The sequence below is a fragment of the Phalacrocorax carbo genome, chromosome 1 (assembly GCF_963921805.1).
Source record: "Phalacrocorax carbo chromosome 1, bPhaCar2.1, whole genome shotgun sequence".
NCBI classification, from domain to species: domain Eukaryota; kingdom Metazoa; phylum Chordata; class Aves; order Suliformes; family Phalacrocoracidae; genus Phalacrocorax; species Phalacrocorax carbo.
The window spans coordinates 101,577,694-101,591,363 of NC_087513.1; the positions used below are offsets into that span (position 1 = coordinate 101,577,694).

General features: G+C 43.1%; 1 protein-coding gene across 1 annotated transcript in view; it reads left to right on the forward strand.

Moving 5' to 3' along the window:
• The window catches only part of PTGFRN (prostaglandin F2 receptor inhibitor), a 72,567-nt gene that overhangs the window by 17,180 nt on the left and 41,717 nt on the right, over positions 1-13,670 (forward strand). The window lies entirely within an intron of this gene.

The window sequence follows — 13,670 nt, forward strand, 5'->3', positions numbered from 1 at the left end:
GCGCGGGGTTGTTGTGACCCAAGTGCAGGACCTGGCACTTGGCCTTGTTGAATCTTATACGGTTGGCTCCGGCCCAACGATCCAGCCTGTCCAGGTCCCTCTGTAGGGCCTTCCTGTCCTCCAGCAGATTGACGCTTCCACTCAGCTTGGTGTCACCTGCAGATTTACTGAGGGTGCACTCAATCTCCTCATCCAGATCATCAGTGAAGCTATTGAACAGGACTGGCCCCAACACTGAACCCTGGGGAACACCACTTGTAACTGGCCACCAACTGGATTTGACTCCATTCACCACCACTCTCTGGGCTCGGCCGTCCAGCCAGTTTTTAACGCAGCGCAGAGTGCACTTGTCCAAGCCGTGAGCAGCCAGCTTCTCCAGGAGAATGCTGTGGGAGACAGTGTCAAAGGCCTTACTAAAGTCCAAGCAGACAACGTCCACAGCCTTCCCCTCATCCACTAAGCGGGTCACCTTATCATAGAAGGAGACCAGGTTTGTGAGGCAGGACCTCCCTTTTATAAACCCATGCTGGCTGAGCCCGATCCCGATCCCCTGATTGTCCTGCATGTGCTGTGTAATGGCATTCAAGATGATCTGCTCCATGAAGCATTCTTATCTGAAAATGAGTAGCTAATGGCTGAATACCAAACTTTACCAAGACTCCAAGCAGTTGTATGTTGTGATGCAGTCTTTTATTACATGTCTACATGTGCATTTTCCTCAAATGTCTAATGGCATAAAATTCTCCCCAAAAGCTTAAATATGTGTGATGTTCTGTAGTGCCAGGGAGGCTATTCAGTATTGGTTATAGAGGTAACAGTTGATACTACTGCAAACACTGTTAATCAAAGCAGGTAACAGTGAAAACTTGCTGGCGTGTAATCTAAAGGGAGAAAAGACCTTCAATTTGCGATGGGGAGCATGAGAAGAATGCTGGACTTCTTCAGCCAGGTAGTGAATTGATGAACCTTGCTATTCTGCTACTGGAGATAACAAAATACCTGTGCTGAATACAGGGCAAGGTTTTTAGAGGTGATGGAAGGCTTGAGACTGTGAGCATGAAACTTTACAGAGACCTGGTTCCCCAGAAGGTTAATGCTCAGTGTTTGTTTTTTTTGAAGTTTGAACCTCTTAATTTCTTGAACAAGTTAACTTTGGTCACAAGAGTGGAGTGGTTTTTTCCCTGCTTGCTCTAGAATACGTAAGTACAAAGGAGTTTGTTTCTCTTCAGGGCTGGGGTAACATGGAGTCAAGTTCTACCAGGTGTGTCTTGCATGAAGTAGTTCAGCTCTCTTCTGGTTTCTGTATCTCTCCTGTGTTGCCCTCTTGCACCCACCTGCCTACCCATTCCAGAAAGTCTCTTTTTGTCCAGTAAAATAATCTTCTAGTAAAATACAATACTATCTCCTTTTGCGTGTGAGAACAACTGTCTAGAGGTAAAATTTAGGGGCACAGACAGCTAATTACACAGCTAATTTGCCTTCAAGCTCTCAGAGGCAGTGAATGCCGACAAATTTTTGACTCTTGCATGCTTTTTTGAAAATTTTGGCTGTTAAATTTGTTGAGCAAGGATAAACAACACTGCGAAATGTTGGTGCATTTAATCTCCTAGCCATACATTTGTTCATGGCTTAGCTCACATTTGTGATTTAGGGAAGAGTTCCTATTTCCACACGGAAGTTCAAGTGAAATGTGAACAGTCCTTTAACTATCCTTTAGGAGCATGCAGGCTGCGTCTTCATTACCATTTTAGTTGAGGTAAGGATTGAATTTCTGAGGTGAATCTCCTCACTGTCCCAGTTTCTGCACGTTGCTTTTTGTTGGGAAGCAATCTGAGTGTGCAATTAGGATTCCTCTGGATATAACTGAACCAGAAGTGTCACTTTAGGAGTCTATCTGCTGTGCTTCAGGTGCTCTTGGGTCTTTGGCCTATGGCACTGAACCTGGTTCAGTGCAAACCCCCAAACATCCATAGTGTTTTTCTTGGCCTCAGCACCAACTGCCCTCTACAGCCTTTTCTCCTTTTGGACTCTGCCAAGTGCTAACATAGACAATTGTGCTAGTCTTAAATTTCTATGTGATAGGGGATAAGCTTTTTTGCTTTTTAAATATTAGTGAAGTAAATAAGCACACCATCTTGAGTTCCATCTACTGATCTAATACCTTTTTCTCAATTTTCAGGAATCTTAATAAAGTCAACAAGATTGATTTGAGTGTTGCTTGTGAAGCGTTTTTCTGTGTTTCCAGAACTGTCTGTGTTGGTATTTGTCTCTTTCAAATAATGAAGAGTGCTGTGGCATGCCTGTTTTTAAAGCCAGCTGTTTTGCAGATCCATCTGGGGGTAACTTTATTTAATGGTCTGTGTGTGGGTTACACAGACCCTCTTAAAGAACTTGACTGGAATCCCTGTGTGCCTTCTAGATGTTTTTATGTCCCTGACCTCTCACCTTTTTCTTACATGGACCTCTTTCCTCCTCTTGCCTTCTCCAAACCACTGACCCTCTCCTTTGCAAGAGGGAAATAATACTGTATTGAAAAATGTCTCTTTCTGAAATGGGTAAATTTTTTTTTGTTCCAGAGACCAGACTAGCTGCCTTTTCTGGGGCAAGAATGTTTCTCATCGTCAGTGCCATAGCAGATAATAAAAGCTCAGCAGCAACAAGTACTGTAAATACCTTGCAGTCCTGTTCTCAATTAAAGAATTAGTTATGTAAATCTTGTATTAAAGGAGGAAGAGCCCTGATGTCTCTTAAATCATACTCTGTGTGTGCACGCATGCGTACAATTCATTTTTGTGTAGGAGAAAAATATCTGTGCTCCTAACACGCAGGCTTCACAGAGATTAGCATACTAAACAGTATTGCTCTGCATGACCTGAAATTGGCTTTTGAGTGCTAATTGGATCTATGGGCTCTGAGAGAAGAGGTTGGAAAACATTGGTCTCTGGTTTTCCAGGTTGCAGACAGCAGTATGGGTATGGTGGTGGTGTAGGTGCTCAAATGAAGTCCTCAGGGGGCTCCTGAGCTATGGGGGCACCAGTTGATAGAGCACAAACTAACTGTCTGCTTTGCACTTGCTTATGTCTTCATTGTCTAGCTGTATGTATCTTTTTGTTTTCATCTTTATGTAGTAGAAACAGTGTGATACAGTGAAATGAGCACTAAGCCTGAAACCAGGAATGCCTGTGATCTATTCCTAACTGCTCCTGTTCTACTGTAAGAGTTTGGTCTAGTCAGTTAATCTGTCCAAGTACATCATCTGCAGCAAAAGAGCTGGCAGTAGCTGTGCTACTGCACTTACCTGCATGTGCTGACGAGGCACAGGCACTCATTCCCATGCCGTAACACCCATTCTGTGTGCATCTGTTGGCGTTTTTAATGTGGCTGCTTGCTTGGAGATTATTTATGGTGAAGATGGGATGGTTAGATAATTAAATTACAGATGAAAAGGATTACTGTATAAACAATTGAGATCCATCCGTCCACTGGCTTCTATGGGTACACTTCATTTGTCAAGTGTGGAGCCAAGGTGGGCCAGTGCCATATGCTGCTTTGTTCAGCAGTTCCAGCAGCCTTATTGCCCAGCCACCTCCTTCCATAGTCTCTCACAACAGCAGATGCAAACAGAGTGAAGCTGCCCTTCAGGATCCCAACTGGAGAGTCTGAGAGCCTGACGTGTGTTGGGTTGTTCAGCGTTGTGGCTGCTGACTTCTGTAATTAGAACAGAGCAAAGCCCAGTTTTTGCTGAAGCCTACGTGATGCCTTTGCTCACCCAGTGGAATGATTGCTGGGAAACTAGTCTCTGTGTACTGAGGTTTGAAATGATCCCCAAAAACAATTTTTGGGGAAGTGGAGATTAATGATGTCTGAATTATGAGAGTGTGGCTTTTTTTAATCTCATCCTCTGATCCCCTTTAGACTTAACTTGGCTTTAGACAGGACATTGTCTGGTATGGATGGGTTAAATTGTGGTGGATAAGTGATACCAAACTTAAGCACGTAAAAAACAAATCAACAAACACAAAAAAAACCAAAAACAAAAACCCCACAACAATAAAACAACCAAAACTAGCCAAAAAAACGACAACAACAAAAAAACTCAATAACCCCCCCAAACCTCCTGCAAACCCAAACACACACACAAAAAACTCCTAACCAAAAATCCCCACCAAAAATCGAAGCAAAACAACCACCCAAAACCCAACACCACATACAAACCCCCCAACATCAACAGTTGTTTGGGGCTTCTTTTTTGTTTTGCTTTTTTGTTTTGGTAGAACTGTCAAAGAAAAGTAAAAGACCTTATATTACATTCCTCACTTCTTATATCTGAAAGCATTTTGAATGTTTTTTTGATATTACCTAACATTAAAGATAACTTGGAAAACAAATGATTACTTAACACCAATAAAAATCAATACCTTCTGCTCTTGGAGGAAAAGGGAGTGATGATGATAATGGAAATTATTTTTTAGGGAGGGGAGGAGGGAGTGTTCCAGGAGTTCCTTTTTTAAATGTATAATTTGTGAAACACATGGATATTGCTATATGGACATCTTTCAAAAAGTCTTTTGACAAAAGTACTTTTCCCCTAGCTTTCCAGCTTTCTCACCTCTGGTACGTGCTATGTCCCGTTTAAAATTATGCTAGCTGAAAAATGGATTAGCTTTTATAGTTTAACATGATCTTGTCTGGGATTTGGATTTTTTTGTCTCTTCTTGGATTTTCACACTCAGTGTATGATTTTAGTTAATGTAGATGCAGATTTAGAAATGATCTATTCTAGTCTGATTCTTTTCTCCAGTTAAATCCAAAGAACGTTCAGTTTAATCTTAGTGGTGTGCAGCGCTCTACGTAGAGCAAAGAAAATGGTTGGTCTCTGACTGGAGGAAATAGCAGTATAGAGCGAATGGATTTCGACTGCCCTGCTCAGTTCCAACTGCTTTGGGAAAGATTTAAGATAACAGATAAGTGCAAATTCATGATGTTGTAGAACAGCACTGATAATTGTGTATATTCCAGTTTGAGAACTTCTTTTAAATAATGGTAAATGTATGCACTCCTCTTGAGCTGGAATTAGTATTACAGGTTTTAACCTGTGTCCTTTCTCTCCGCTAAAGAAAATGTGGAAAATACAGTGTTTCTGCAAATATTTGCAGCCCTTCTTCCAACTGTGCTAGCTCTTCGGCTTTGAGTTGTGGCTTTACTGCTTTGTCAACTGTTTTCCTTAGAACATAACATATTGAACCTCTCCTCTGGCAATACAAATTGCTTCTGGGGCAGAATAACAGAAAAAATCACTTGTCTTGCGTGGCAGTCTAAATACCACTTCCAGGGTCCCTGGATTTTTTGGGTCAGATGTCACCAGGTACCCTAAATGGGCTGCTCTGGCAGAGTAGGGTAAAAATGGAGTTTTGTGAGACTATTTGGAGGAAAGTAAATGAAGGTCGTTAGCAGGGACAGGTATTTCAGGTGAGACCCAGGAAAAACTGGCATGTTGACTCTTGCATTTCATTGGGGTTTTTTTTCTCCTTCCCTTTTTGCTCCCAGCTGTATTTTGGAGACTTAAAAAAAGTAATTCTTTAGATACAGCCTTTTATCTTCAACTGTCAGTCAGTGGTAGGGAAGGGAAATAAAGATCATATGTGATAGAGTTGTTTGACATCCAGAGGAATCTAAAACACAGTACTTAGTATTATCTCTGCCTGATAGACGTTTGTTCTGTTTGGACCGGTGGTGACAGAGTTTTCTGCCTGCCAAAGGCTGTTCTGTTTGACAAGCTAGCCTTCTGCTTTGCACAGCTGGGAAAGGTTTATATGGCTTCTCCTTTCCCCTCTACCTGCTGTATGCCCTGCTGTACCTTCCAGTAGCATACCTCTCCCCATGACTGGGAGGCAGTGGTGCACAGTGGGGTCCATGCTGTCAGCAGCCATCGATAGTGTTTTAAACTCTAATTAGTACTGCATATGCAGCCTGGTTTCTGCCTTACAAGCTTCCACTGTAGTTTTCTGGTCTCTTCTTGTGTTGTAGCAGGAATAATCCACAGAAGCACTTAGGGCAAATTCCCGTGGCTCGTTTTGGCAGAGAATTGAAATGGGTTGTGTGCTTGGGTGAAAGAGATGCCAAGACAGCTGGTCTTCAACAGGGTGGAGCTGAACAGGTGAACAGTGCTTTATTCCTGATAGCCAAAGACATAGCAAGAGAGGCAGTTCTGCCTGTTGCAGTTGCCTTAGCAGAGAGACATGGCAGAGGAAGGAGGCTTTCCTTCTTGTGAGACAGTTCAGTGAAGTTTTTCCAAAATAGCTCTTTTGGGGCAGTGATCAGATGATCTGCTGGCTATCTGCAGTGATACAGTGTATGTCATATGGCGAAGTGTTGACCTTTTATTGTCCCTGTCCTTTTAGATAACAAGGCCTTCTGACTGCTGTTTCCAGATCTGAACTTGCCAGTTACTATGTGTTTATCTAAGGGAACATCATCCAAACACTTGTGTTGGGTAGAACAAATCAGGTCTGACTCGCTGGGTGTTCATGTGGCTCATGGTGCTGGTGTATTTTGTGTATTTAGAGGGGTGGTGGTGGTGAGGCTGTGCTAGGTTGTTGTTTTTTTTTTAAAGCAGTGTGGGAGAAGCATAGAAAATCTGTTTAGTTTTTCTGCTGAGCTCAGGTGGTTGCCTCCCTAGGCTCTAACTATAAACAGCAATGGAGAAAGTTTATCAGAGAGCTTCTCTCCATTGATGACAGATAGAGCTTAGGTAAGCAGGCATATCAGGCATGTAAGGCATCAAACATCTTAGAGCTATGCAGGAAGATTCCTGGAAATGGAAAGATGCACCATAATGTAACTTAACTGCATGACTAATCTGGTGGCCTTCTATGACGGAGCAACTGGTGGATAAGGAAAGAGCAACTGATGTCACCTACCTTGACTTCTATAAGGCCTTTGACACAGTCCCACACAACATCCTTGTCTCTAAACTGGAGAGAGATGGGTTTGATGAATGGACTGTTCAATGGATAAGGAGATGGCTGCATCTGAAGAGTTACAGTCAACAGCTCAGTGGCCAAATGGAGATGAGTAAAAGTGATGTCCCTCAAAGATCTTTATTAAGACTGGTACTGTTCAATATCTTCATTAATGACACAGACAGTGGGACTGAGTGCACCCTCAGCAAGACTGTGGGCAACACCAAGTGGAGTGGTGCAGCTGATTCATCAGAGAGAAGGGGTGCCATCCAGAGGGACCTTGACAGGTTTGAGGAGTGGGCCCATGTGAGCCTCATGAGGTTAAACAAGACCAAGTGCAAGGTCCTACACCTGAGTTGGGGCAATCCCAAATATCAGTACAGGCTGAGAGATGAATGGATTGAAAGCAGCCCTGCAGAGAAGCACTGAGGATACTGGTGGACAAAAAATTGGATGTGACCCAGCAATGTGCGCTTGTAGCCCAGAAATCTACCCATATCCTGGGCTGCATCAAAAGAAGCCTGGCCAGCAGGTTGAGGGAGGTGATTCTGCACCTCTGCTCTGGTGAGACCCCACCTGGAGTGCTGCATCCAGCTTTGGGGCCCCCAGCACAAGAAAGACATGGACCTGTTAGAGCAGGTCCAGAAGAGGGCCACAAAAACAATTGGAGGGCTGGAACACCTCTCCTATGGAGAAAGGCTGAGAGAGTTGCGGTTGTTCAGCCTGGGGAAGAGAAGGCTCTAGGAAGACTTTATCACGGCCTTTCAGTACTTAAAGGGAGCTTATAAGAAAGGTGGAGAGAGACTTTTTAACAAGGCCTGTGGTGACAGGACAAGGGGCAATGATCTTAAATTGAAAGTGGGTAAGTTTAGATTGGACATAAGGAAGAAATTATTTACTATGAGGGTGGTGACACACTGGAACAAGTTGCCCAGAGAACTTGTGGATGCCTCATCACTGGAAGTGTTCAAGGTCAGATTGGCTGAAGCTTTGAGCAACCTGATCTAGTGGAGGATGTCCCTGCCCACTCCAGGGGGTTGGAACTAGATAACCTTTAAAGGTCTCTTCCAACCCAAACCATTCTGTGGTTCTATGGTGACTGAGAACTGTGTCTTAGTAAAAGCCTTGTGGTTTGCTTAGGTGCATTTGGAATCCCTTTTCTTGGGGGCGGTGGGTAAGGGGGGGTGAGTGGGGAAGACAGCAGGTCGTTACTGTGCTGCAAAATATGTTGTTCTAATCCTTTCATGTGAATCTTAATCCACGTGGTGTAGAGAGAGTCCAGCTGGTGAGGTACTTTTTCACCTGGTGCTGGAGATGTTACCTTTCTGAGATGCCTCAGATGGCATGGAGATTAGAGCAATCCAGCAGCCTTGCAGTTTGATAGCATTTCTGAGGCTTCACTTAAGATGCAGTATGCGTTTCTTCATCCTGATAGAGATAATGGGTTTTAAGCAATTACACCCAGGCTAATTCCTTTTGATAAGAGCTCTACATTATCTAAAAAAAGAATCCTAGCCGCCTGGGAAAGAACAATGTAAATGTCTCTCTTATGGACTCTTTCATTTGCTCTTCTCTGATATCTTCAGATATGCTGCAGATCTTTCAAGCCATAAAAATCTATCAATCAGTCTTTTTTTAGGTAGGGAGTATTGCAGTGAGGGAGGTGTAACAGTACTGTTGGCTTGCAAGGTATGGAGGGAGCCCTGTGTGCTTCAGATAATTCTGGTCTGCTATGGTGATTACAGCTTCAAGATAAGGAATCAAATTTGGTCTCTTTTCAAGGAGCCCTTGTTCACTCCCTCTGCAGGCTGTCTGGTTGTAAGGTGCAGGTTGCTTCTGTTGGTGAGGGTGATCTGATTTTTGTAATTCGTAAAGAGTAGCAAAAGCCTACCACTTTATTTAGCATAGATCCCAACTCCTACTGTGTGTTTGTCTGCGCTGGAAAAAAGCATATGATGCTGTTGTGTGTTAAGCAGGAATGGTAAGAGATCTCACTTATTTAGATTTTTTTCTTTTTGATACCAGTAAAGAAATCTCAGTAGTTAGCTGCATTTTTGGTAATTAAAGAAATACCTTTTATTCTGCTTAATCTCTGACTTTCCCGCTCACGCATACACTGTGTAGGATAGAAAATTTAATTGATTGCATTTAAAAAGGGGGAAATCCCAAAGCAACATGTTGGTTGTGTAAATGTGCAACTTCTAGGAAAACCATGTTATATATTTAAAAAAAAAAAGTGTTAACAGTATTGAAAAGTTTTCAAACATTGTAGGCATACTTGTAACTTGTTCTTTCTCTCCCAGATAGTCAAAGATTACATTCTTGATGTGTAGCTGCCTGATGATGATTGAAGCTGGGAGGAGAGGCAAGGGGAAGAGAGAAAGATTGGAGATAAAGGTTATAATCTCCCATACTCATATGCTTTAGTTCTCCTTCCCCAGAGAAGAGCCTGTGAATGTGTGGCATGCTGTCTGTCCCTTCACCTGCCTGCTTGCTGGGGAAAGTCGCTGAACGCCTCCCAGCAGGAGCCTGATCAGTTCTCTTCCAAAAGGGGGGAAGAGGATTCGTGTGGATGTGTCTCTTTGGGACAAAAAAAGATGCAAAAATCAAACCTTTTTTTTCCCCTCCATTTTGTAAAATGGCTTCATGCATCACAAGCACTGTCATTAAGCAGTACAATACAGAAGCTGGAGATTTGGGATTTTGCTAGAAATAGGAGACAGAGTGCACAACTTCAATGGTGGGTAATACATTGCTTAGTCTCCAGCGTGGCACAAGAAGGGTTGTCCCTGTACAACCCTCTCATTTACGCAGTGCTGCAGTGAAGTGGTGCCTGGATTGAAAATAAATGGAGAAGTTCAGGGAGGGAAAATCGTTACCACCATTTGCAAAGTTGGCTGCAGTATTTTTTTTTTTTTCCGGTCATAAACTGTTGTGAATTTCAAAAGGCTGCTGTATTTCCTTCCCAGACATGGTAATGTTTAGTTGGCAGATGAAACTGCCAACAACAAGTTTGGAAAGCTCTTTTGAGAAGAAAGGCATCAGCAAAGTCATCGCCGTGTCTCCCGTGACTGCCTTGGTGGAGGAGTTGGACTGTGTGTTCTAAGTCTTTGTGATGCAGAGGCTGGAGTGCTTAGTCTGAGCCAATTTACTCTTTCTTCAGCTCTTACTTTTTTGGCTTTAATTGGCTTCCTACTGCATGTCACACTGCATTTTCCTTTGTCTGGTGGACGTAAAGAGTCAACCTCCTTCTCTGGGCTGCTAAGAGAACATGTTTTCTTATTAGAGCGAGCTGTCTAGCACAGGCTGGAAGAAGCACCTTGTGTGAGAGTGCTGAAGCTGAAGTGTGTTCTTTGCAATGATAATACCTCCTCAGCCTTGTGGGCAACTCCACAGATTACTTCTCATCTTGTTCTTTCATAAATCATATGTAGATGCAAAACCTGTGTGAAGATGAAGCTCCTAGAAGACTTTCCTCATCTATAGCAATGTCCCTAACGCAGAGGAAATCCTCACCAGCCCCTTCTGTGTGGAGTTGTGTAGCTTCTTGGGTGTTTAAACAGACCACCTGTTCTGTAGATCCTGCATAATTTTGCTGCCTTATTTTCTTGGTTATCCTAAAAATGACAGGTTGCTACTTAATGTACTTGGATTGACTTCACAACCTATCTATTCTGCCATTTACTTTCCTTGTTCTCTTTGAAAGGATTTCTTTTAATGACAGCAATGAGATGGTGCATCTAGGTGATGGGAGGAATTAATTTAAGTACTTCATGGACCATTGCTAGAGAACAAACACTAGCTCAAAACTGCCTAGGCTGTGTCTGAGCTATCTTGCCTCTGTACTATTAATATGGCAGGCGCCAGTTTATTATTGTACTTTGGGCCACACTTTGCCTATATTCCTGGTGGAGTATTTCATGTGTTCCCTTGGGAGAATCCTCTAACCAAGTTCTAGACAAGCAGCTATGAAGGCTCTCTGGTCGTCCTACTTTTTTGGTGTAATGCTGAATTGTCAAAATTCTGTTGTTTTCTGTCACTAGCGTATATACTGTTCTGTCCTGCTCCGTCTGTTTCTACAGTTAAGTGGGATTCATGTGAATTCACTAAGAACGTGCCACCTTATATTAACAGCAAAATCTATCAGGTGTCGTAAAAAAGAAAAGTTTCACAAAAATTCAGATTTGATTGCTCTCGGAAGATGGAGGGGGGTGTATGCGAGTAACACAGGGCACTGCAAGAATAAAATATTTGTAAAAGCTCCTCATTCATCTGCTAGAGTAAAGTGGAGCTGAGCTCACCTCTTGCCAAGATCAGTGTCTGTAGCTCTGTGCCTTCTGCTACAGCTACATGAAATGTTAATCCCTAATGCACAGCAAAGAACGTAACACCTTGTTTAGTAGCTAGGGATACTCTTGCTGTTGACTGCTGCAGGACAAAAGGCAGAACCTTGAATTCACAGCTAACTGCATACTGAGCCTCCTGAGTCATCTAGAAATTCAGCTCACCCTTGGAGTGCCTGCCCTGTGCACGTTCTTCCTTTACCTGTGGGCAGAGCACAGCAGATGTTGTGCAGTAAGTTCTCATTCTCTTATCTTGTGATGCTGTCTGTGTGTGCTCCTGCCCTATGAGAATCCTAATTTATCTTAGCAGTTACAAATGTTATTTTTGTAAAGTATAACATTATAACTATTACAGGTGGTCCCTCTTATCTTCTGCAGCCTGTTCCACTACCCTTCTTCCAACTTGGTGTTAAACTGGAATCGCTTGTGTGACTCTGCTGTGAGGAGGGGGATAAACATCGCTTTACAACAATAGGGCACAGACTCTGAACAGATCTGCTGAGGCAACCCTGTACCCCTATCTTTCCCTCTGGCCTGCCTTCTCTTATGAAGGTGCTAATCACCCCCTAACTTCATTTAGTGTCAAAGGGTCTTCAGTGACCTTGGAAGAAGAGGAACTGAGCTGTGGGTGCTAATCTCAAACACAAGCGTGCAGCCCTTGCCACATTAATCATGCGTTTGTCACCTCCAGATGGGATTAGTGCAGTGTGTGGTATGTGGGTCTACAGCTGAAGACACATGCAGAATAGTGTTTCCCTGTTTTAGTGTCATGGGAGTTTCTTCTAGAGAGATGTCAGTGTTTTAGGAGTGCTCTCAGTCGGGATCCTGAGCTGACTTCTCACAGTGGTCTGCTGGAAGCTGGTTTGGCTGTCAGTGCTTTAAAGCTTACCTGCTGCTGTTACGGCTTTCTATAAGAGGATAAGTGGAAGGATTGGATGGGGCTGCAATTTAAGACCTAGTGAGGAAATATATCGGAGCCCTGCAGCTTTCTTTATTTTTTGTTGGCTATTTTTCTGTATCAGTGATTTTACTATATAGTCCTTGTGTCCTTAAAGACATCTGGTTATGGAACAAAACATTAGCAGTAGAGGTTTTTCTCTCTGATTCATGTGTGAATGGTGTAGAGAAGTCCAGCTTCTTTTTTAGGACTAGTCAATCACTTGATCAGGTACATAATAAGCATCTTCTCAGAGAGATACAAGGGGTAAGAGATTAACCCCAGTCTGCATTACAAATAAGTCTAATGAAGTACTAATGTTGAATACAGAGGGTCATGACAATGAAGAAATTGGACTATTATGACTGTGTCTGTACATGTGAACAGCCTACAAAGCAAAGAACATGCTGTGAGTTATGAACTGGGGCGGTAAAGACAGTGTCAGTCCTTGGTTCAACTGTTTACTGAACTGAAACTGGGGATAAAAATATGCTTTTTATCTTGTAGTTATGCTCAGTGTGGACAGCTGCTTGTGTAGTTTTTAAATGCCTACAGAAATCTTGATTCTTTAACACACCCTTCTCCATGCTGCTCTGGAGGGGACAAGCTGCAGTTTATAACAGACTCCCCACTGGGTGGTTTCTGTCTGTGAGATTTAACTTCTTTGCCCACATCTGGATACCTATTGGCATGGTGGTTCTGAGCCAGTGAGCGGGGTCTTAATCTACAGCAAGAAACATACAGTGATAGGGGAAGGCTCAGCAAGTATATTGGTGTTCATGTCACTAGCTGGTGACTTCCCAGTGTAGCTGGTGAATTAGAGCAGTTGCGAGTTGCTGGACTTGGGTGTTGCAGGGTTGGGGGGTGGCTGTTTAAATTTGGCTTTGCCTCTGTGGTGTCTCAGATCAACCTTTTGGTCCAACTGCATTTGATGTTGTTACAGCCATTTACCTGGTTTCTGCAAGATCTTGTTTTAGCAAGCACTGTCCTTCAGTGTTCTGGCTTCTCCTATTCTACCTGGCTGCTAAAATTTTTTGCTATGGGTATGGAGCTGGTGGCATGCAGTGGGCTGTTTGTGTTTGGACACTTGAGTTTAGGTAGTACCCCTCTCTTTCTGAAAAGGTTTCTCTGATTGGAGCTGTGAATCAATGCAGTTTGCTCTTTTGGGAAGTAAGAACCTGCCAAAATCCATGTGCAGCTGCTGGAGTTGTTATTTGGGCTACAGAGCCAAATCAACCAGAAAAGTCTCTTGCTGTGTCTTTGCCAGGTACTCTGGCTAGTATAAGTGGTTCACACTTATGCCTGGAGCATAACACACTGCTTTGCCAGCCTTCTGCAGAGCACTGCTGTTGTTCTATCCTTCTAGCGAGACAATCCTAGAAAACATGGTCTGAACACTCTGTGTTCCTCTGCTCTGGAGGGAGCCTG